The sequence below is a fragment of the Bubalus kerabau genome, chromosome 6 (genome assembly GCF_029407905.1).
Source record: "Bubalus kerabau isolate K-KA32 ecotype Philippines breed swamp buffalo chromosome 6, PCC_UOA_SB_1v2, whole genome shotgun sequence".
Lineage (NCBI taxonomy): Eukaryota > Metazoa > Chordata > Mammalia > Artiodactyla > Bovidae > Bubalus > Bubalus kerabau.
Window position 1 is genome coordinate 10,692,996 of NC_073629.1, and position 22,631 is coordinate 10,715,626.

The following is a 22,631-nucleotide window of genomic DNA, read 5'->3' on the forward strand; positions in this document are numbered from 1 at the left end:
GTTGCTTTCTCTGACATCTGTAGTGCAGAGGAGATAAGCAGCTGCCTACAGGAGATTACTGTGGTAGGAATCCCCGCTGTAAATGTGGCCGCACACGCGACACAAAGAAGACATTGTAAGTTACAGATGAGTAGAAGGATATGATGTGCCTGTGAGGAAATGCTAAGAATGAGAGCAATGAAAACTGGAATGCATTTTGAATTTTTCAGGAACCCCTTTACTCTTTTATCCACTTACCCATAGTATATCACCTCCTTTGAGATCCACTAATCTAGAGTGACCTTCTCATTTTGCAGAGAAGCTTACCAAACTCAGGAAGGAGAAAGGCTTTTCTAAAAGTCGTATGGTCAGATTCAGATGTGGGCCCTAAATCCTGGTTTCATATCTTATTCGGTGTTTTTTTTTTTTTCCCACTATCTTAACCCGCTAACATTTTGGGAATTGAAAGAACAATTTTATTTGGGAGTTGCTAAGAAATTCAATACAATTATCAAATGATCCATTCTTCTTACTGCGATCCTTGAAGAAAATGATTGTCTGAAAGATTATTAATTCAGTTTAAATGATCTCATAACATATTTACTAGTCCTGTTCACATTTTTCACATCTATATGAAACCCTAATGCCCCAAACCTCACAAATATGTGAAGTAACACTTCCTTTAAAATTACTGGATATATTTACATTTTATCCAACTAATATATGCTTGTAATTAAAAGATAAAAGAGTGTAGAAGAGTTTTAAAGAAAAGCAATGGTCTTTTGCCTCACCATTCTCTATCCAGCTCCACTCCACAAAGGCAATCATTTTGAACTTTTCAGACTATTTAAGTTTTTATGGAGGTAGCCTCTATTTGTCTATAAAAGTCTTGCATTGCTATTTCTTATTTTATCAATTTTAAACATTATTTATAGACTCCCTTAGAGTCAAGACTGCACATATTCACCACTTCCCCCACATGAAGGTACATCACCATTTTAGGTAGAGTGTTAGCCAACAGTAATATTTACTTTGTAATATTTACTTAGAAATTCTAGTGAGCAGAGATATTATACATCATTATTTCTTTACTCCTTACTTTATATTTTACAGGATAAAAAAATTAATATCCTACATTCCTTTTACTTCTTCCCTCTTTTCACTTTCATTGTCTATACTTTTAGGTCACTAAATTTTAATAATACTTAAAGTATATTAACATAATAAAGATTATGAGCTTTGTCTATAGATTCTTAAAGCTGAAACTCAAGAGTACGTATATGATTATGATTTTGTGACTATTGTTCACTTCAGAGCCAAATTATATGGTATGAGTATATTTCCCTTCTAGATTTATTTTTTTGAATTTCTATTTGATTTTTTCTTATATTGTGACTGTCTTTGTAGCATAATGATACTGTTGAACCAAAGATATCTTTTTATCCTTACCACCCTGGTTTATTGATACCTCTCTTTTGGAGCCAACTATCTTTTTTTTTTTTCCTCTCTAATCTGAGCTGATTACTCTTTGGGTTCGTTGAAAATATGTCACTTGGAGTCTTCCTCTCTTGTTACCCTCCTACGTTGGAGTCCCAGTTTTTTGGTTGCATATGTATATTTTTTTGGTTTACCTTTTAAATTGTTGGAGTATGTTTTAAGGTAGTTTCCCAAGAAAGGGTATGATATGAGGGAGATAAATGTTTTGGGTCTTTACATGTCTGGAAAAAAAAAGTTATTACTGTTTTCTCATATTGAATTGATAGATTGACTGTCAGATTCTAAATTGAAAATATTTTTGCTTTATTACTTTGGAAGGTTTATCTTTTAAAATACATGTTGATTTGCCAAGTCGGATGTCAATTTGCTTCTCATTATTGAGTGAACTGTTTTTCCCCTTCAGGAAATTTTAGGCTAGTCTCTTGACACACGGTGGAGAAGGCAATGGCACCCCACTCCAGTACTCTTGCCTGGAAAATCCCATGGATGGAGGAGTCTGGTAGGCTGCAGTCCATGGGGTCGCGAAGATTCGGACATGACTGAGCGACTTCACTTTGACTTTTCACTTTCATGCATTGGAGAAGGAAATGGCAACCCACTCCAGTGTTCTTGCCTGGAGAATCCCAGGGACGGGGGAGCCTGGTGGGCTGCCATCTTTGGGGTCGCAAAGAGTCGGACACGACTGAAGCGACTTAGCAGCAGCAGCAGCTTGACACATGGGGTTCTGAAGAATGTGGGACTGAATGTGGGTATTTTTCTCTTCATTTATTGTATTACACATTTAGTGTGCTGTCTTACTCTGGAAAGTTGTTTACCTAATTCTGGGAATTTCTTACATTAGTTCTTTAATAATTACCCATTCTGTGTTTTCTCTTTCAGGAATTTGCAATGGTTTGATTGTGGAACTTCTGGGTTGATGTTTTTATGAATTTATTTTCTGTCTCCTTGTGTTTGGATTCTATTTTCAGAGAGAGTTTACTTTATATTGTAATTTTTTGTTAATATTTTTCAATTTGGCAATTATATATATTTATTTCTAGGTGTTTTGTTTTGGGTTCTCTGATTACGCCTTTTCCATAACACTCATGTTGGGGGAGGTCATCGTGACCACCAGTTGATCCAGGAGCTGGCTTCAGGCAATCAGAGACTCCTCACCCTTCCTTTGTCCTTGGAAGGTACCTTCAGCCTACCATTCCCACACTAGGGGCATTTTCAAGGATTGAAATGCCTGGAAAGAGCAATGTGTTGCTGAGACCATGTGGACTAGAAATGCAACTGACTCCCATTAAGACATCTATAGAAATTTTCAAGATTCTGGTGGGCAGGCCTGGAGATCTACTCATCTTGTGGATGCCCCAAACAGACCTCTGCATAAGTTTCTTTGCTAAATCTTCCATCTGCCAATCTGGAGTGGTCTGCCTCTTTCTTCAGTCTCTCTTTGCCTTCTGTATTCAGGGGTCAGTTTTCAATTTCATCTAGAGAACTTCAGACGTGGGAACCAATGATTCTCTTCTCATTCTATGAGATTATAATGTCTGAGAATATTAGTTTCCTTTTTAAATTCTCTTTTCTGCCCCCTAAATAATCTGTGCTGCTTTCAGAGTTACTTTTTGTTATGGCACTCTTCTTTCATACTTTATTCTTTCCCAAATACAAAATGATACTTTGTTATGCATCATATTTAAAAATTAAGACTAGAGAAAAAGTTTGTGTGTGTGTGTGCGTGTGCATTCATTGGTGGGCTTTCTGTTTTGGGTGACTGGGGAGCCAGTCATTAGGCTCGGGGATTCTCAAGCAACACAATCTAAAGGGCTTTTAGACCTTTGGGACCTCAGGACCATGACTAGCTCCTTTTATTCTATTTTGATGAGTTTCTTTTAGAAAACTGCCCGTTGTTTATGTAATGATTTTTGGCCTGGATGTAACATACGTATCTGCCAACTATTCTGGTCAAACCATTATGCAAGAGATTCTTGTGGATGATAGTATTAACGGTTTTCAGGCTCTAGTTTCCACTGCACGTGCTGCCCAGAGCCATGAAGGCAGCCTGGAGTCTTTCTAGATTCTCCTGGGTAGACTTTTGCCTCTTCTAGTCTCCTTAGCTCCCTTCTCCTCCCTCATACATTCCAGGTTATGGTTTCCTTTGCCCAGATTCAGAATCTTTCATTGCTTTTTCCTTTTCCAGAAATGTTTAGATATATTTTGCTTGCTAATAGCTTCCCTCCTGTTCTCTTCGTTGTTGTGAATTTAGCATTTTCTAATGTGGCTTTGAGATACAGAGAGAGTAGATAAATATTTTTGCATGGTTGGCAATTTTGAACCAGAAAATCCTCTGTATTCCACCCCTCATTTTATATTTTAATGATTTTTGGAATACATTTTTTTTAGTATTGTACATATACTAATATATATATACATATACAATATATGTACATATTACAAAATTCAAGAGGTGCGAAAGGGTATATAGCAAATTTATGTCTCTCTCCCATCCCTCTTCCTTAGGTATCCAGTTTCTTGTGTGTCTTCTAGAACTATTCTACACAAACATATATTCTTTTTAATTTAAAAAATGAAAACAGATACACAAAAACATTGTTTTACACTTTTGTTTTGCATTTACCATTTTCTTGGAGATCATTCCATATTGATACAGCAAAGAACTTTTTAAAAATTATTTTTAATTCTCCCTCATGCTAGAAACCATCCAGATTCCAGCTAGCCTAAGACTAGGATTCATATCAAGGGTCTACAAGTGATATCATGGCAAACATTTGACAATACATTTCTTGCCTGAAATATGAACTCATTATTTCTAGTGAGCTACTGAAAACACACTTTTAAAGAGAAAGTACTAACTCTATCCCAAACAAGAGGTTATTAACTGGAAATCTCCCTAGAATACTTACATCTCACCTTGGAAAGAAGGTTCTTTGTGCTGGTGTTACTTTTACAACAACACAATCCTTGATATGTTAGGTATCCTGAGTTGATGTGCAGCTGAGTGACAGAAGGAAGGAAGGGAAAAAATGTGTCTTTGGCTGCCAACATTTATTTTAAATCTTTATCACTGCATGCCATTTACATAAATTCCAGATATGAGTGGTTGTTAGGAAGGCATCAACAAAGAACCTCTTCTTTGCTAACCAGAACAAATGAAAGAAAGATCACTATTGAGTATATATCATATCAGTTTCAGGGTCAATTATGTTGATACTGTCATACTGGAACAAAGAAATAAACAAGAAATATGTGTAAAAAGTTAAAAAAATTCTGCAAAATGTTTCACTAATGAATACGTTGTAATTTATTTAACATTCCTTTATTGATCCACTTTTCTCTTTAATCTTTTGCTTTTATGAACAAAGCTACAATGAACTTCCTTTCATACACAGTATTTCATACAGAAATGAATACATCTGATAAATTCCTAGATGTGAAATTAATGGTAAATTGCCAGTTTTCTTGTGTGTGTGGTTGTGCGCTTCAGTTAATGCCAATAATGTATGAGACTGCCTATGTCCTCACACCTTTAGCCATGGTACCAGTTAAGATCCAATCATGAAGTGAAAGTGTTAGTTGCCTGGTTGTGTCAGACTTTGTGATCCTATGGACTGTAGACCACCAGGCTCCTCCGTCCATGGGATTCTTCAGGCAAGAATACTGGAGTTGGTTGCCATTTCCATGTTCAGAGGCTCTTCCTGACCCAGGGATCGAACCCACATCTCCTGCATTGGCCAGAGGATTCTTAACTTCTGGGCCATCAGGGAAGCTCAATAATATGCCATACCAATTATTTAAACAGTTTTATGTGAAGAATTGTTAACATGGTACAAAGCTGTGAAGAAGAGAATTAAGACAAGGAGAGAATACTAAATTATCACAGAAGTAGCACTTGTAGAAAGCAGCTGCCATCTCTAAGGCTGGAGGAGCACGTGAAGAGGTTGAAATAATTAAAACTTAGAAGCTTAGAGGAGGGAACCTCACAGTATTGAATACAGATCTCTTTGGAGGAGGATATTGTTCAGCTGGTGCTGTGAGCTTGGAGGAAGGACCCTGGGGACCTGACCAAACTGCAACTGAGGGAGCACTAATTGGTTAGAGATGCTTCACTGAGAAAGAAAAGGTGAAGCGGCAACTTTAAAAATAATTTATTTTATTTTTAATTGGAGGATAATTGCTTTACAACATTGTATTGATTTCTGCCATACAACAACACAAATCAGCCATAAGTGGACATATGTCTCCTCCCTCTTGAACCTCCCTTTTGCCCTCTACCCCATCCTCCCCCTCTGCCTGTTGCTAAGTCATTTCAAGTTGTGTCTGACTCTTTGGACTGTAGCCCACCAGTCTCCTCTGTCCAAGGGATTCTCCAGGCAAGGATACTGGAATGGGTTTCCATGCCCTCCTCCAGGGGATCTTCCCGACCCCAGAGATTGAACCTAGATTTCTTAGGTCTTTCCTGCATTAGAAGAGTGGTTCTTTACCACTAGTGCCACCTGGGAAGCCCCCATCCCACCCCTCTATCTTGTCACAGAGTACTGGGTTCAGCTCCCTGTGTTATACAGCAACTTCCCATTAGCTATATTTGAAGTGATGGAAAAACCACAAATTGGATTCAACTACTGCGATGATTAAGCACTAATGCTGCAAGTGAAAAAAAGCTGCTGGGCCAACTGGCAGGAGCAGGAAGTCGAGAGGGTGGACAATCTATTCTTCTGCTTTCAGCCTCCCCACCCTACTTTCCCTCCAGCACCTTCTATCGGCAGAGCCTACCAGGGCGCCAGATAGCAAAGCAGTGATGTGGTGAGCAGCCCCAGCTCCAACATTCCAGAGTCTGGAAGGATGGAACTGAAGTCAGAAGACAACTCAAAGATCACTAGTGCACCCCAGTTTTTGCCCATTGCTAATTGTGTCAAAGGTCCGTCTAGTCAAGGCTATGGTTTTTCCAGTGGTCATGTATGGATGTGAGAGTTGGACTGTGAAGAAAGCTGAGCTCCAAAGAATTGATGCTTTTGAGGAGAAGACTCTTACTGCAAGGAGATCCAACCTGTCCATCCTAAAGGAGATCAGTCCTGGGTGTTCATTGAAAGGACTGATGTTGAAGCTGAAACTCCAATACTTTGGCCACCTCATGTGAAGAGCTGACTCATTGGAAAAGACCCTGATGCTGGGAGGGATTGAGGGCAGGAGGAGAAGGGGACAACAGAGGATGCGATGCCTGGATGGCATCACTGACTCGATGGACATGAGTTTGGGTAAACTCTGGGAGTTGGTGATGGACAGGGAGGCCTGGCGTGCTGCGATTCATGTGGTTACAGAGTCGGACATGACTGAGCGACTGAACTGAACTGAACTGAATGTGACAAGTGCAAACTTAGAGCTTGTAGTTTTGATTGGCATTTTCTTTATTGAGACTGAGGTCGAATACCCCTTAATTTTTAAGAGTTGTTTGATTTTTCCTTTTTGTGAACAATTATCTTTTGCTAGCCTTTGTTCATGCTTGGTTTCTTTGGACATCATTTTTGTTTCTTATACAAGAAAGAACTTAGGCTTTTGAATACAATGTGAGTTGGAAATAACTTCTCCAGGTTTGTCAGTTATCTTTTGATAGATGGTGGCTTTTCCATGTATGCATATTTATGTTTGCAGAGTTCAGTTTTATCATTATTTTATTTCGTGACTTCACCTGTAGAAAGACCTTTCTAATTTTGAGATGATAAAAATATTCTTCCATTTTTTAAAAAATAGTGCTTTTATGGTTTTGGTTTTAAAATTTAAATATTTGTTCAATTTGGATTTTTTTCTGTTATATAGTATGCAGTATTAAGCCAAATGTTTCTTTTCTTCTTACTATCCAGATGTCCCAACACCATTTATTGAATAATCCATATTTTCTCCAAATTGAAAACTAACTTTTATTTTAATCCCTGTATGGGATTTTTCTGGACTTTCTAATCTGTTTCATTGATTTGTCTTTTCATGTATTAGCACCACACTATTTTATTTACTCTGGAGAAGGCAATGGCACCCCACTCCAGTACTCTTGCTTGGAAAACCCCATGGATGGAGGAGCCTGGTAGGCTGCAGTCCATGAGGTTGCTAAGAGTCGGACACGACTAAGCGACTTCACTTTGACTTTTCACTTTCATGCATTGGAGAAGAAAATGGCAAGGCACGCCAGTGTTCTTGCCTGGAGAATCCCAGGGATGGGGGAGCCTGGTGGGCTTCCGTCTATGGGGTCGCAAAGAGTCGAACACGACTGAAGCGACTTAGCAGCAGCAGCATTTTAATTACTCTAGCTTTATAATGTGGCTAAATATCTCTTAGAGCATTTCTTTCTCATTGTTTTCCCTTTATAGAATCTTGATTATTCTTGGTTCTGTTGTCTCCTGTAGGAACATTATGATCAGCTTGTCTAATTTTAAGGCATATTCATAGTTTCATTAAGATTGTACAAAAATATAGATTATGAAAGTGCTGAAATTGTCATGTTGAGTTTTCCTATTTAAAAATACAGTATACCTTTAACAGACTGGTTCCAAATAGGAAAAGGAGTATGTCAAGGCTGTATATTGTCACCCTGCTTATTTAATTTATATGAAGAGTACATCATGAGAAACGCTGGGCTGGAAGAAGCACAAGCTGGAATCAAGATTGCTGGGAGAAATCTCAATAACCTCAAATATGCAGATGACACCACCCTTATGGCAGAAAGTGAAGAGGAACTCAAAAGCTTCTTGATGAAAGTGAAAGAGGAGAGTGAAAAAGTTGGCTTAAAGCTCAACATTCAGAAAACTAAGATCATGGCATCTGGTCTCATCACTTTATGGGAAATAGATGGGGAAACAGTGGAAACAGTGTCAGACTGTATTTTTCTGGGCTCCAAAATCACTGCAGATGGTGATTGCAGCCACGAAATTAAAAGGCGTTTACTCCTTGGGAGGAAAGTTATGACCAACTTAGATAGCATATTGAAAAGCAGAGACATTACTTTGCCAACAAAGGTCCATCTAGTCAAGGCTATGGTTTTTCCAGTAGTCATATATGGATGTGAGAGTTGGACTGTGAAGAAAGCTGAGTGCCGAAGAGTTGATGCTTTTGAACTGTGGTGTTGGAGAAGACTCTTGAGAGTCCCTTGGACTGCAAGGAGATCCAACCAGTCCATCCTAAAGGAGATTAGTCCTGGGTATTCTTTGGAAGGAATGATGCTAAAGCTGACACTCCTGTACTTTGGCCACCTCATGCGAAGAGTTGACTCATTGGAAAAGACTCTGATCCTGAGAGGCATTGGGGGCAAGAGGAGAAGGGGATGACAGAGGATGAGATGGTTGGATGGCATCACCGACTCGATGGACGTGAGTTTGAGTGAACTCCAGGAGTTGCTGATGGACAGGGAGGCCTGGCGTGCTGCAATTCATGGGGTTGCAAAGAGTCAGACACAACTGAGCAACTGAACTGAACTGATACCTTTCAGTGTTTCTCTTCTTTTGCCTTTTTAAGTATATTCCAAGATGCTTTCTCTACCTTTTTTTCTCATTTGAAGCCACATGCATCTTGCTTTGGTATCTTCCTATACCCCAGGTTTATCTTCATTGCATATGGCAGCCACACTTCTTATATTGTGTTCAGTTACAGATATCTTGAGGTTTAATCAAAGGTAGAGTTTGCCATTTTGTTTTTCTTCTTGCTTTTGGGTAATTGAGAGAATAAGGAGAACAGCTTTTTTCTTGTTTTAAAAAATCAGATGTTGTTTCCATTACACGTTGAAATACTCTGGGATCCTGTCACATATTCTGCAAGAAACCCGGTTTTTATCACCAAATATTTCTGGGAATCTCTAAATGATAAATAGTTCTGCAAATATACTCAATATCATTGCCACCTCAGGTAGGCATCTGTGCCTCAACCATTCTGTAGTTAGCATTTATCTATCCCAAGACCAAGGTGTTATCCTTTTCACCTGTTCCACCTGTTTTCAACCTAGGGTAAATATTTCCCTGGTGGTACATTATGGCCTTCCAAGGAGTAACAGGAATGATGATTCTGGATTCTCAATTTCTGTATACTTTCATAAAACTGATCTGCCTGAGAATATGCCAGTGGTCTTTAGACTCTCTTTTCCAACACCCCTTTCACTCTTCTACTTTTACACTTTGTTAAGGAAAGGCATCAGTCTCATCCATTCTAGGTGTTACTATGAGCATTGGCTTGGGATGGAAAAGCTTCTAGGGAGCCACCAAGGGGGCGCTTGAGAATGCTGGTGCTGGTATTGAGAAAGTGAATGGCTGCAGTGATTGGTAGCAAAGCATTTTGCAACTCAAATAGTTTCAATTCTTCTTCCCTTGAAGCTGAAGGAAGCTTTATAGGGGTTGTCAGTGGATAGGTGATTTAATTTTTGTTGGTTATTGTTTTTGTATGTATCTTGTAAAGAATGAAAGAAAATGAAGGGCATTATTATAATAAAACTCCTTGCATTTGCACCTACTTATATATATATATATATATAAATAAAATTGATAAATTGTCTCTTTAACGAAAAATGTTCATCTATGTATATATGAACTTATTTTAAAAAGCCACATCTACAACTGTGGAAAATTCTGAAAGAGATGGGAATACCAGACCACCTGACCTGCCTCTTGAGAAATTTGTATGCAGGTCAGGAAGCAACAGTTAGAACTGGACATGGAACAAGAGACTGGTTCCAAATAGGAAAAGGAGTTTGTCAAGGCTGTATATTGTCACCCTGTTTATTTAACTTCTATGCAGAGTACATCATGAGAAACGCTGGACTGGAAGAAACACAAACTGGAATCAAGATTGCCGGGAGAAATATCAATAACCTCAGATATGCAGATGACACCACCCTTATGGCAGAAAGTGAAGAGGAACTCAAAAGCCTCTTGATGAAAGTGAAAGTGGAGAGTGAAAAAGTTGGCTTAAGCTCAACATTCAGAAAACGAAGATCATGGCATCTGGTCCCACCACTTCATGGGAAATAGATGGGGAAACAGTGGAAACAGTGTCAGACTTTATTTTTCTGGGCTCCAAAATCACTACAGATGGTGACTGCAGCCATGAAATTAAAAGACGCTTACTCCTTGGAAGGAAAGTTATGACCAACCTAGACAGCATGTTCAAAAGCAGAGACATTACTTTGCCAACAAAGGTTCGTCTAGTCAAGGCTATGGTTTTTCCAGTAGTCATGTATGGATGTGAGAGTTGGACTGTGAAGAAGGCTGAGCGCCGAAGAATTGATGCTTTTGAACTGTGGTGTTGGAGAAGACTCTTGAGAGTCCCTTGGACTGCAAGGAGATCCAACCAGTCCATTCTGAAGGAGATCAGCCCTGGGATTTCTTTGGAAGGACTGATGCTAAAGCTGAAATTCCAGTACTTTGGCCACCTCATGCGAAGAGTTGACTCATTGGAAAAGACTCTGATGCTGGGAGGAATTGGGGGCAGGAGGAGAAGGGGAAGACAGAGGATGAGATGGCTGGATGGCATCACTGACTCGATGGACGTGAGTCTGAGTGAACTTCGGGAGTTGGTGATGGACAGGGAGGCCTGCGTGCTGCAATTCATGGGGTTGCAAAGAGTCGGACACAACTGAGTGACTGATCTGATCTGATCTCATTAAGAAATGCACTCCCTGCCAAAACATACATTTGAAATTTGAAATTACTTATCAAAATCACCTACAAATAAAAATTAGCATAATATCCTAATTAGAAGAAACTCTAGGGTTTAGATCCTTACAGCCACTGGAAATGAAATGAATTTTTATTAATATACTTTTGTTGCAGAGAATTATGATCAGGTGGTCAGTAAAATACTTTCAAGCATAAAATTTACATTATGATAAATTTCTATGGGTAAGTATGTTGAAAATATAAGTTCTAGGAGGAAAAGAAATGATATAAAGTTTTGACTGTTAAAATAGAGCTTGTTAATGTTTTAATGGATAAAGTATATGAAATCTTAATATTCTGTGGAATGTATTTAACAAATTACATAACAATTGGATTTAAAAATGGCAATATTTATAATATGCCAGAAGTTATGTTAGCAATTATGAGAAGGTTCGCAGACTTTTCTAAATTCTGTTAGAGGATTTTCAAGCTAAAAATCCAAACAATTCCCAAGCCCCAGAAAAACAAAATCTCTTGACTATTGCCTTAAACCTTCCATGCAAGGAAATATCCAGTTTTAACCTGAAACTTAGAGAATAAGAAAACAGATTAACAAATATACAGGGAAGGTAAATAGACCCAAGGTGAACCTAGTTTGGGAGTCTGGGTGCACAGGTTACTCTATAAGTGTGCCCTATTGGACCAGTCTTTGCCTGGCTGTGGGTTCTACTGTGTAGATGCCCCTGAGCCCATATTAAAGGAGTACCCTCCCTCTCCACCTCAATGAGTGCACTTTTGAACCTAAACCTTTTTAATCTAGGAGCCAACTTCCAGAAGCACAGGACATGGAATAGTTTCCTACTCTCTTTAGGTGTAAATCTCTTCACATTTGGAGTAGGAAATGTCAACCCACTCCAGTATTCTTGCCTAGAGAATCCCATGGACAAAGGAGCCCAGAGGGCTACAGTCTATAGGGTCACAAAGAGTTGGACACGACTGAGTGACTTGACTCTTTAGGTGAAGCCCCAATTCACCTGTGAAAACTTGCCCACCTGCCAGGGTAAGTGTTGCTGCTCATTTACTTTGGGAAGCTGAAATACACACAGGTTCTGATGTGTGGCCTTATCCTTAGGCTTCCCGTGGTAGACAGACATAAGTCCCTTTGACATTATCTGGATTATTTTGTCTTAAATAACATCACTTAAGGGACATAAGTCCACTCAGGGCAACAATCTGACCTAATTTTTTTTTCTCACTGTTCTCCAATGATGAAACAGTAAATGTGAATATCTTTTCTAGTCTCCTCTATTGGTGAGTAAGGACTTGAAAAATTGCACACAGACCTCCCAAAAATCAGTAAGAAACTCACACACAGGGAAGATAAATTTACCTATTAGAATACAATCTGCAAAGATAAAGATATGTTAAATGACACATGCAATTTACATCCCTTACAGAGCACAGCCTGCTCAGCTGAAACATTATACATTTGATTATTTCAACATCTTTTCCAAGTTCAATGGGGGGCTTAAAAATACATCAGAAAGTTAAAAGGACCTTCAAGTGGTTTTTTTTCCCCCTCCAGAACCAAAGGTGGCCTTTCCCAAGAAGATCCTTTCTGAAACTCTTACGGGACTGCATTGCAGACTAACCAAGGATGATCTCATTACATAGTTCAAAATTTTCTGGCTGATCCCACTTTCATATCCTCCTAATTTGCCAAACCAGAGAACACGAGGAGTAGCCCATTAGTTTCTCCCAGGGTCACTGCAGATTTTTATCCTACAAATACAGATTCTCATAAGAACTCACAAGAAAAAGAGAGGCACATATGCAGTCTCTTAGCTATGTTGCTTACTTGCTTTGCAACTGGGCCATGTGGGGCTGGGTATGTATCTTCTTTTTAAACATTTTCTTAATAAGATTGTACAAAATGATTGTTGTTTAGCTGCTAATGAATGCATTTTCATTGTCAACAATTCAGGTGACAATGAATTTATAGGTGAAGTTAAAAACAAACAAGAACAAAAATCACTAATGACCTCTACTAATCCTTTTACCCCTTTTAGAGGCACTTTTATCTTATTACTTTTGTATGTATCCTCCCAGATCCTCTCTCCTCTTAAACATATATAAAAGTGTAGTTATTTTTCAGCACCTTTTCTTTTTTCCTTAAACTTAACAATATATTTTGGAGATCTTCCCCTGAGAATGCAAATTTGGCCAGCTCACTTTAAAAAATTGCCTTATAGTATTTTTTTTTTTTATAGTATTAGTGTTCTGTAGTATACATGACTATTTTGAAATTTTCCTCCTTAGAGACAGTTGGTCTCAATCCTTCATAATTTTACAACTATCCATGTACATGGCTCTTTGTACATACTTATAAGGTATTTCCTTATAAAGCACTTATAAAGGTTTTCCCCATTTTTTTTTCTTGGTTCATTTGCCGTCTTATTGCTCTTTTAGATTTTTAGTTGCAAATTGTAAGTTATAGGCTTTGCCAGTGTTTTCTACTCCTCTGTATCTTGTCATTTAAAGTTTTAATGATGTCTTCAGAAGTTAAATCTTTGTAGCCAAATATATCAAATTTTAACTTTAGTTCTGTTTTTAGACCTTTTAAGAAAACCAAATCATAAACTAGTTTCATATATATTTTTATAATTTAAATGTTTCTATGCTTATATGGTGGAGAAGGAAATGGCAACCCACTCCAGTGTTCTTGTCTGGAGAATCCCAGGGACGGGGGAGCCTAGTGGGCTGCCGTCTAAGGGGTCACACAGAGTCGGACACGATTGAAGTGACTCAGCAGCAGCATGCTTATATGGATAATTTATTTTTGAGAATATTGTGAACTTGGACACTATTTTGTATCTAAATCGTAGCTGATTGTGTCAATACTGTCTATTGACCAATGTGTCTTTTTGCCTACAAATCTGAATGCAACCTTTACCAAAGATTATATTTATTTATTTTTGGATCTCTTGTGTTCAAGCTCTATCTGTCTGTTATAGCCCTAGTAATATGCTATGCTAGATAATAGACTTTATGTTTTGATACCTGGTAAAGTGAGTTCCTACAGTTTTATTTTAATTTTTATACTATATAATTATTTTTGTAGTTTGCTCTTTGTTATTAAAGATCTTACTATCTTAATGTTGCTTTTGAACTGGAATATATTTTTTTGGGGGGGGACTTGTGTATTTTGTCACTCTCTTTTAATTATTAGTTGGTTGTTTCGAATTTTCTGGATAAGTAATTCTATCCTTTGCAAACAATTTTAGTTTTGTATATTCCTTCCCAATATTTATAATTTGTTTTTGTTATTGTTTATTGCTTAGATCACTAAATAATTTGAATAGTAGGTGTGAGAGAAGACATCTCTTTTATTCCTGACTTGTAATGCTTGTTCCATGTTAAGAATATTTGCAAATTTATTGTTAAATATTCTTCTCAAATGAAGTTCTTGTCTATTGCTAACTTGTTAATTTAACTGAGGATTTAAGTTTTATTAAATTCTCAGTATAGTCACTTAATATGTTCTTTTGCTCACTTAATTAGGTAGAGTATTTTAATGTTTTTTTCCTGTTAAAACATTCTTGCATTCTTGGGATAAATGCTGTCTGGTTATAAGGAATGCACATACTTTCCATTCAATGTAGTGATGAAGTTGATTTGTTAATATTTATATAAATTTTTATGTTTGCATTCTTACATGAGATCAGTGTACAGCTTTCTTACTCTCTTCTTGTCTGGAATTTGTATCATTATATTAGCATTATAAAATGAGTTATTTAGCTTTTGTCTTTTTTTATAGTCTGATACAGTTGGCATATTTTGGGAAGGATTTATTTTTTAGCAGTAACCGAGCATTTATCCATAAACCATCTGGGACCAGTGCATTTTAAAGGGAATGGGTCTTTGTAGACTTTTCAATTTCTTCTATAATGTTGGTCTTTTAACATTTATTTCTATTCTTTCTCCAGTTTTGAAAGTTCATATTTTCCTAGAAGTTGTCCGATTCATTTAGATTTCATTTTGTCAGTATAGTATAAACTTATATAGTAGTATTTGCTCTGTAGTTTTATCTCTTTTCTCATTCCTATTATGGTTTATTCATGTCTTCTTTTTTTCTGATTCAAACATATGGTCTACTTTACTGATGTTTTTTTCAGTAATCTGCCTTTGCTTTTAATACCTGAGTTTCTGTCTGTTTTATTTGTTTTAATAATATTTGATTTTATCATCACTACTACTTTCATGTTATTTTCTGTGAGAGTTTTTTTTTTTTTTGCATTTTCCTTGCTTTTCAAAAATTTTTATTTTTTTTGTGTGTGTGGGGGTCAAGCTTCTATACATTTTATTTTCCCAACTCTGTTAAAGACAAGAACTGAATTAATATATTATTAATAGCTCCCATCTTATTGGGATACTTATATTTGTGAAAAATAGTTTGTTTTCTCATGAATAATATTTCTGATCTGGACAAAATCTTCTCGATATGAGTAAAAGTGTGTCCAGCATATGATTTTATCTTTTTAAAAAAATTAGTTATTTTTAATTGGAGGATAATTGCTTTACAATATTGTGCTGATTTCTGCCATACATCAACATGAAGCAAGCGTAACTATACATTTAGCCTTCTGTGTACAGCAACTTCCCATTAAGTTCAGTCACTCAGTCATGTCCAACTCTTTGAGACCCCATGGACTACAGCATGCCAGGCTTCCCTGTCCATCAACAATTCCCAGAGCTTACTCAAATTCATGTCTATTGAGTTGGTGATGCCATCCAACCATCTCATCCTCTGTTGGCCCCTTCTCCTCCTGCCTTCAATCTTTCCCAGCATCGGGGTCTTTTCCAATGAGTCAGTTCTTCAAATCAGGTGGCCAAAATATTGGAGTTTCAGCTTCAACATCAGTCCTTTCTATGAATATTCAGGACTGATCTCCTTTAGGATGGACTGGTTGGATCTCCTTGCAGTCCAAGGGACTCTTAAGAGTCTTCTCCAACACCACAGTTCAAAAGCATCAGTTCTTTGGCACTGCTTTCTTTATAGTCCAACTCTCACATCCATACATGACTACTGGAAAAACCATCGCTTTCACTAGATAGACCTTTGTCTGCCTTTTAATATGCTGTCTAGGTTCGTCACAGCTTTTCTTCCAAGGAGCAAGAGTCTTTTAATTTTATGGCTGCAGTGATTTTGGAGCGCCCCCCCTCCCCCAAATAAAGTCTGTCACTATTTCCACTGTTTCCCCATCCATTTGCCCTGAAGTGGTGGGACTGGATGCCATGATTTTATTTTCTGAATGTTGAGTTTTAGGCCAGCTTTTTCACTCTCCTCTTTCACTTTCATCCAGAGGCTCTAGAGTTCTTCTTCGCTCTCTCTCATAAGGGTGGTATCATCTGCATATTTGAGGTTATTGATATTTCTCCTGGCAATCTTAATTCTAGCTTGTGCTTCATCCAGCCTGGTGTTTTTCATGATGTACTCTGCATATAAGTTAAATAAGCAGGATGACAGTATACAGCCTCACATTGTCCTTTCCCAATTTGGAACCAGTCTGTTATTCCATGTTCAGTTCTAACTGTTGCTTCTTGACCTGCATACAGATTTCTCAGGAGACAGGTAAGGTGGTCTGGTATTCCCATCTCTTGAAGAATTTTCCACAGTTTGTTGTGATCCACACAGCCAAAGGCTTTGGTGTAGTCAAAGCAGAAGTAGATGTGTTTCCATATGGTGAATCTCTTTACATATGGTAAGATCTGTTTTACATATGGTAATATTTGTTTCAGTGCTGCTCTCTCAATTTGTCCCACTCTCACCTTCCCTTGCTGTGTCTACAAGTCTGTTCTCTATGTCTGGATCCCTATCCTGCCCTGTAAATAGGTTCATCAATACTCTTTTTCTAGATTCCATACTTATGTGTGTTAATATATGGGATTTGTTTTTCTGACTTACTTCACTCTGTATAAGAGGCTCCTGGTTCATCTATCTCACTAGAACTGACTCAAATTTGTTCCTTTTTATGGCTGGACTAGTATTCCATTGTGTATATATACCACAACTTCTTTATCCATTCATCTATGGCTCTACCAAAAATCCACCTCATGTTCTGGTTATTGTAAATAGTACTGCAATGAACATTGAGTTACATGTGTCTTTTTCAACTATGATTTTCTCAGGGTATGTGCTCAGTAGGGGGATTGTTGGGTAATATCATAGTTTATTCCTAACTTTTAAGGAACCTCCATACTGTTCTCCACAGTGAAAGAAAGAAAGTGAAGTCACTCAGTCATGTCCGACTATTTGAGACCCCATGGACTGTAGCCTACCAGGCTCCTCTGTCCATAGGATTTTCCAGGCAAGAATACTGGAGTGGGTTGCCTGTTCCTTCTCCAGGAGATCTTCTCCACCCAGGGATCGAACCCGGGGCTGTATCAATTTACATTCTTACCATCAGTGCAAGAGGGTTCCCTCTCCAGCATTTATTGTTTGTAGATTATTTGATGGCCATTCTGACAAGTGTGAAGTGATACCTCATTGTAGTTTTGAATTGCATTTCTCTAATATTGAGCCACGTGAGCATCTTCATATGTTTGTTGGTCGTCTGTAGGTTTTCTTTGGGGAAATGTTTCTTTAGGTCTTCTGACCATTTTGTTGATTGGGTTGTTTGCTTTTCTAGTCTTGAGTTTCATGAATTGCTTGTTTATTTTAGAGATTAATCCTTTTTCAGTTGTTTGTTTCATTTGCAATTATTTTCTCCCATTCTGAGGGTTGCCTTTTCACCTTGTTTATAGTTTCCTTTGATGTGCAGAAGTTTTAAAGTTAACTGGGTCCCATGTGTTTATTTTTTGTTTTTATTTCCTTCAGGAGGTGGATCAAAGAGGAACTTGTGATTTATGTCAGAGTGTTCTGCCTATGTGGAGAAGGCAATGGTTCCCCACTCCAGTAGTCTTGCCTGGAAAATCTCACGGACAGAGAAGCCTGGTGGGCTGCAGTCCATGGGGTCACGAAGAGTTGGACATGACTGAGCAACTTCACTTTCACTTTTCACTTTCATGCACTGGAGAAGGAAATGGCAACCTGCTCCAGTATTCTTGCCTGGATAATCCCAGGGATGGCGGAGCCTGGTGGGCTGCCATCTACGGGGTTGCACAGAGTCGAACACGACTGAAGTGACTTAGCAGCAGCAGCAGCAGCAGTTCTGCCTATGTTTTCCTCTAAGCATTTTATAGTTTCTGGCCTTACATTTAGGTCTTTAATCCATTCTGAGTTTGTGTATGGTATTAGCAAGTGTTCCATTTTCATTCTTTTACATGCAGCTGTCCAGTTTTCCCAGCACCACTTGTTGAAGAGGCTGTCTTTCTCCATTGTATATTCTTGCCTCCTTTGTCAAAGATAGGTGCCCAAAAGTGTATGGGTTTATCTTTGGGCTGTCAATCTTATTCTATTGATCTCTATTTCTGTTTTTGTGCCATACCCATACTGTCTTGATGACTGTAGCTTTGTAGTATAGTCTTAAATCTATACTACTGGAAGGTTGTTTCTTCCAGCTCCATTTTTTTTAAGATTTTTTTAGCTATTTGGAGTCTTTTGTGTTTCCATACAAACTGTTAATTTTTTTGTTCTAGTTCTGTGAAAAATACCATTGGTAATTTGGTAGGGATTGCACAGAATCTGTAGATAGCTTAGGATAGTATAGTCACTTTCACAATATTAATTCTTCCAATCTAAGAACATGGTATATCTCTCCATCTCTTTGTGTTATCTTTTATTTTCTTCACCAGTGTCTCTTTGATTTTTGAATTAAAAGCATGGATTGTTTATTTTAAACTTAAATACTTTTTAATAAATACATTTATAACTAAAATTTTTGTGTGTATACTTTTTGTACATGTCTGAAGTGTTGTTGGGTGTAACTCTAATTTATTCTGTTTAAATTACCATTCCTTTAAATAATATTTTGGAGGCAATGGAGAGTTTAATTTATTAGCTTTTGCTTTTCATTTTAATTATATTATAGTCAGTGGATGTGACACATGATGTCAGCTTTCTGGAACTGGTTGAAATTTGCTTTATGGCTGATACATGGTCAAAATGTCTGTTTCCTGTGAATAGTCACATATTCTTATATACAAGCACATGTATGTGTATATGTGATTAATATTATATTTTATTGAATTCTTTGATATCTTTTTTTTTAAAAATTAATCTACTGTTTTCAGAGAGCTGTGTCATAGTCCATGCATAAACAATGGATTTGTTAAATTCATATTGTGGTTCTATTATTTCTTCTTACTTTTCAGTTCAGTTCAGTCGCTCAGTCGTGTCTGACTCTTTGTGACCACATGAACTGCAGCACACCAGACCTCCCTGTCCATCACCAACTCCTGGAGTCCACCCAAACCCATGTCCATTGAGTTGGTGATGCCATCCAACCATCTCATCCTCTGTCGTCCCCTTCTCCTCCTGTCCTCAATCATTCCCAGCATCAAGGTCTTTTCCAATGACTCAGCTCTTTGCATCAGGTGGCCAAAGTACTGGAGTTTCAGCTTCAACATCAGTCCTACCAAAGAACACCCAGGACTGATCTCCTTTCAGATGGACTGGTTGGATCTCCTTGCAGTCCAATGGACTCTCGAGTCTTCTCCAACACCACAGTTCAAAAGCATCAATTCTGCAGCGCTCAGCTTTCTTCACAGTCCAACTCTCACATTCATACTTGACTACTGGAAAAACCATGGCTTTGACTAGATGGACCTTTGTGGACAAAGTAATGTCTCTTGTTTTTAATATGCTGTCTAGGTTGTTCATAACTTTCCTTCCAAGGAGTAAGCGTCTTTTAATTTCATGGCTGCAATCATCATCTGCAGTGATTTTGGAGCCCAGAAAAATAAAGTTAGCCACTGTTTCCACTGTTTCCCCATCTATTTGCCATGAAGTGATGGGACCAGATGCCATGATCTTAGTTTTCTGAATGTTGAGCTTTAAGCCAACTTTTTCACTCTCCTCTTTCACCTTCATCAAGAGGTTCTTTACTTCTTCTTCACTTTCTGCCATAAGGATGATGTCATTTGCATATTTGAGGTTATTGATATTTCTCCTGGCAATCTTGATTCCAGCTTGTGCTTCTTCCAGCCCAGCGTTTCTCATGATGTACTCTGCATATAAGTTAAATAAACAGGGTGACAGTATACAGCCTTGATGTACCTCTTTTCCTGTTTGGAACCAGTCTGTTGTTCCATGTCCACTTCTAACTGTTGCTTCCTGACTTGCATACAAATTTCTCAAGAGGCAGGTCAGGTGGTCTGGTATTCCCATCTCTTTCAGAATTTTCCACAGTTTATTGTGATCCACAGTCAAAGACTTTGGCATAGTCAATAAAGCAGAAATAGATGTTTTTCTAGAACTCTCTTGCTTTTTTGATGATCCAGCGGATGTTGGCAATTTGATCTCTGGTTCCTCTGCCTTTTCTAAAACCACTTTGAACATCTGGAATTTCATGGTTCACGTATTGCTGAAGCCTGGCTTGGAGAATTTTGAGCATTACTTTACTAGTGTGTGAGATGAGTGCAATTGTGCAGTAGTTTGAGCATTCTTTGGCATTGCCTTTCTTTGGAATTGGAGTGAAAACTGACCTTTTCCAGTCCTGTGGCCACTGCTGAGTTTTCCAAATTTGCTGGGATATTGAGTGCAGCACTTTCACAGCATCATCTTTCAGGATTTGAAATAGCTCAGCTGGAATTCCATCACCTCCACTAGCTTTGTTTGTAGTGATGCTTTCTAAGGCTCGCTTGACCTCAAATTCCAGGATGTCTGGCTCTAGGTGAGTGATCACACCATCGTTATTATCTTGGTCTTGAAGATCTTTTTTGTACAGTTCTTCTGTGTATTCTTGCCACCTCTTCTTAATATCGTCTATATGCATACAAATATCCCCTTTTGGATTTCCTTTTTATTTAGGTCACCACATTGCACTGAGCAGAGTTCTCCATTAAACAGCATTTCTTGAGCTATACAATAGGTTCTCCTTAGTTATCTATTTTTTATGTAGTGTCAGTAATGTATATATGTCAACCCCAGTCTCTCAATTCATTGCACCCCCGCCCCGTTCTTTCTTGATATCCATACATTTGTTCTCTACATCTGTATCTCTATTTCTGCTTTCCAAGTAAGACCATCAAACCATTTTTTTTTATATTCCATTAATTGCATTAGATTGCATTGCTGCTGCCGCTGCTAAGTCGCTTCAGTCGTGTCCGACTCTGTGCGACCCCATGGACTGCAGCCTACCAGGCTTCTCCGTTCATGGGATTCTCCAGGCAAGAACACTGGAGTGGGTTGCCATTTCCTTGTCCAATGCATGAAAGTGGAAAGTGAAAGTGAAGTTGCTCAGTCGTGCCTTGACTCTTAGCGACCCCATGGACTGCAGCCTACCAGGCTCCTCCATCCATGGGATTTTCCAGGCAACAGTACTGGAGTGGGGTGCCATTGCCTTCTCCATAGATTGCATTAATATGTGACATCTGAGAGGGATGAAGATGGGCTGTGTGAGACTGTTACACAGAGCGAAGTCAGAAAGAGAAAAGCAAATAGATTGCATTAATATGTGATATTTGCTTTTCTCTTTCTGACTTCGCTCTGTGTAACAGTCTCAGACAGCCCATCTTCGTCCCTCTCAGATGTCTTGGCAAGTGGTGGGGTGGGCCATGAATCCAGAAGCCTGGTTTCCAGTGCTGGAAGAGACTCACTGGATAGAAGCACTGAAAGTTAAGATAGTGATCTCAGTGGCCAGCAAACAAGGAGGATGACTGTCTTGTCTAGCTTAAGTCTGTGCTCCTGCTTAGAACAGCCAATGGACCAACAGGTCAGCTGGGAATTTAAACAGGAATGTGAGACTCTAGAGGGGGTTTGATAAAGTCTGCATATATCTCAATTTAACAGCAACTGAAGTAGTTCCAAACTGCCTGCATGTCTCTGCCAGTGAAGCCTGCACACTTACGTGGAGAAGATGTAAGAGAACCTAGTGTAAAGGAAAAGCCAGTGAAAATCTGAATACATTCTGATGTTTGAATGTGCTCCCCAGCCTACACATTGATGCATCAGCAAACCCAATGGCCCAAGGGTTTGGACACAAGCCCTGAACAATATTTTTCTGAATGGTAAGCTATTCAGACACAGGGTAACCCTTAGGAAGTCAGCCTTAAAAATAGAACAAGGAAAAAATATAAGAACAAATATAAAAAGTTGTCACATGGTGTTGGGCAGATAGACTACACACATTTAGTTCAGACAAGTTAGTAAGCAAACAAGAGAAAACAATAGCAACTTGTGTGTGTGTGGGGGTGGGGTGGGGTGGGGGAGTCAGAATGCAGTGTTATTTTAATTTATTGCCTAAAATGTCCTTTCAACAAAAATTGTGAAGCAAAGAAACAGAAAAGAGTGACATATTAGGAAAAGAGTAGACAATAGATTCTAAGTGTCCCCAGAAGTTGAATTTAGCAAAGATGTCAAAG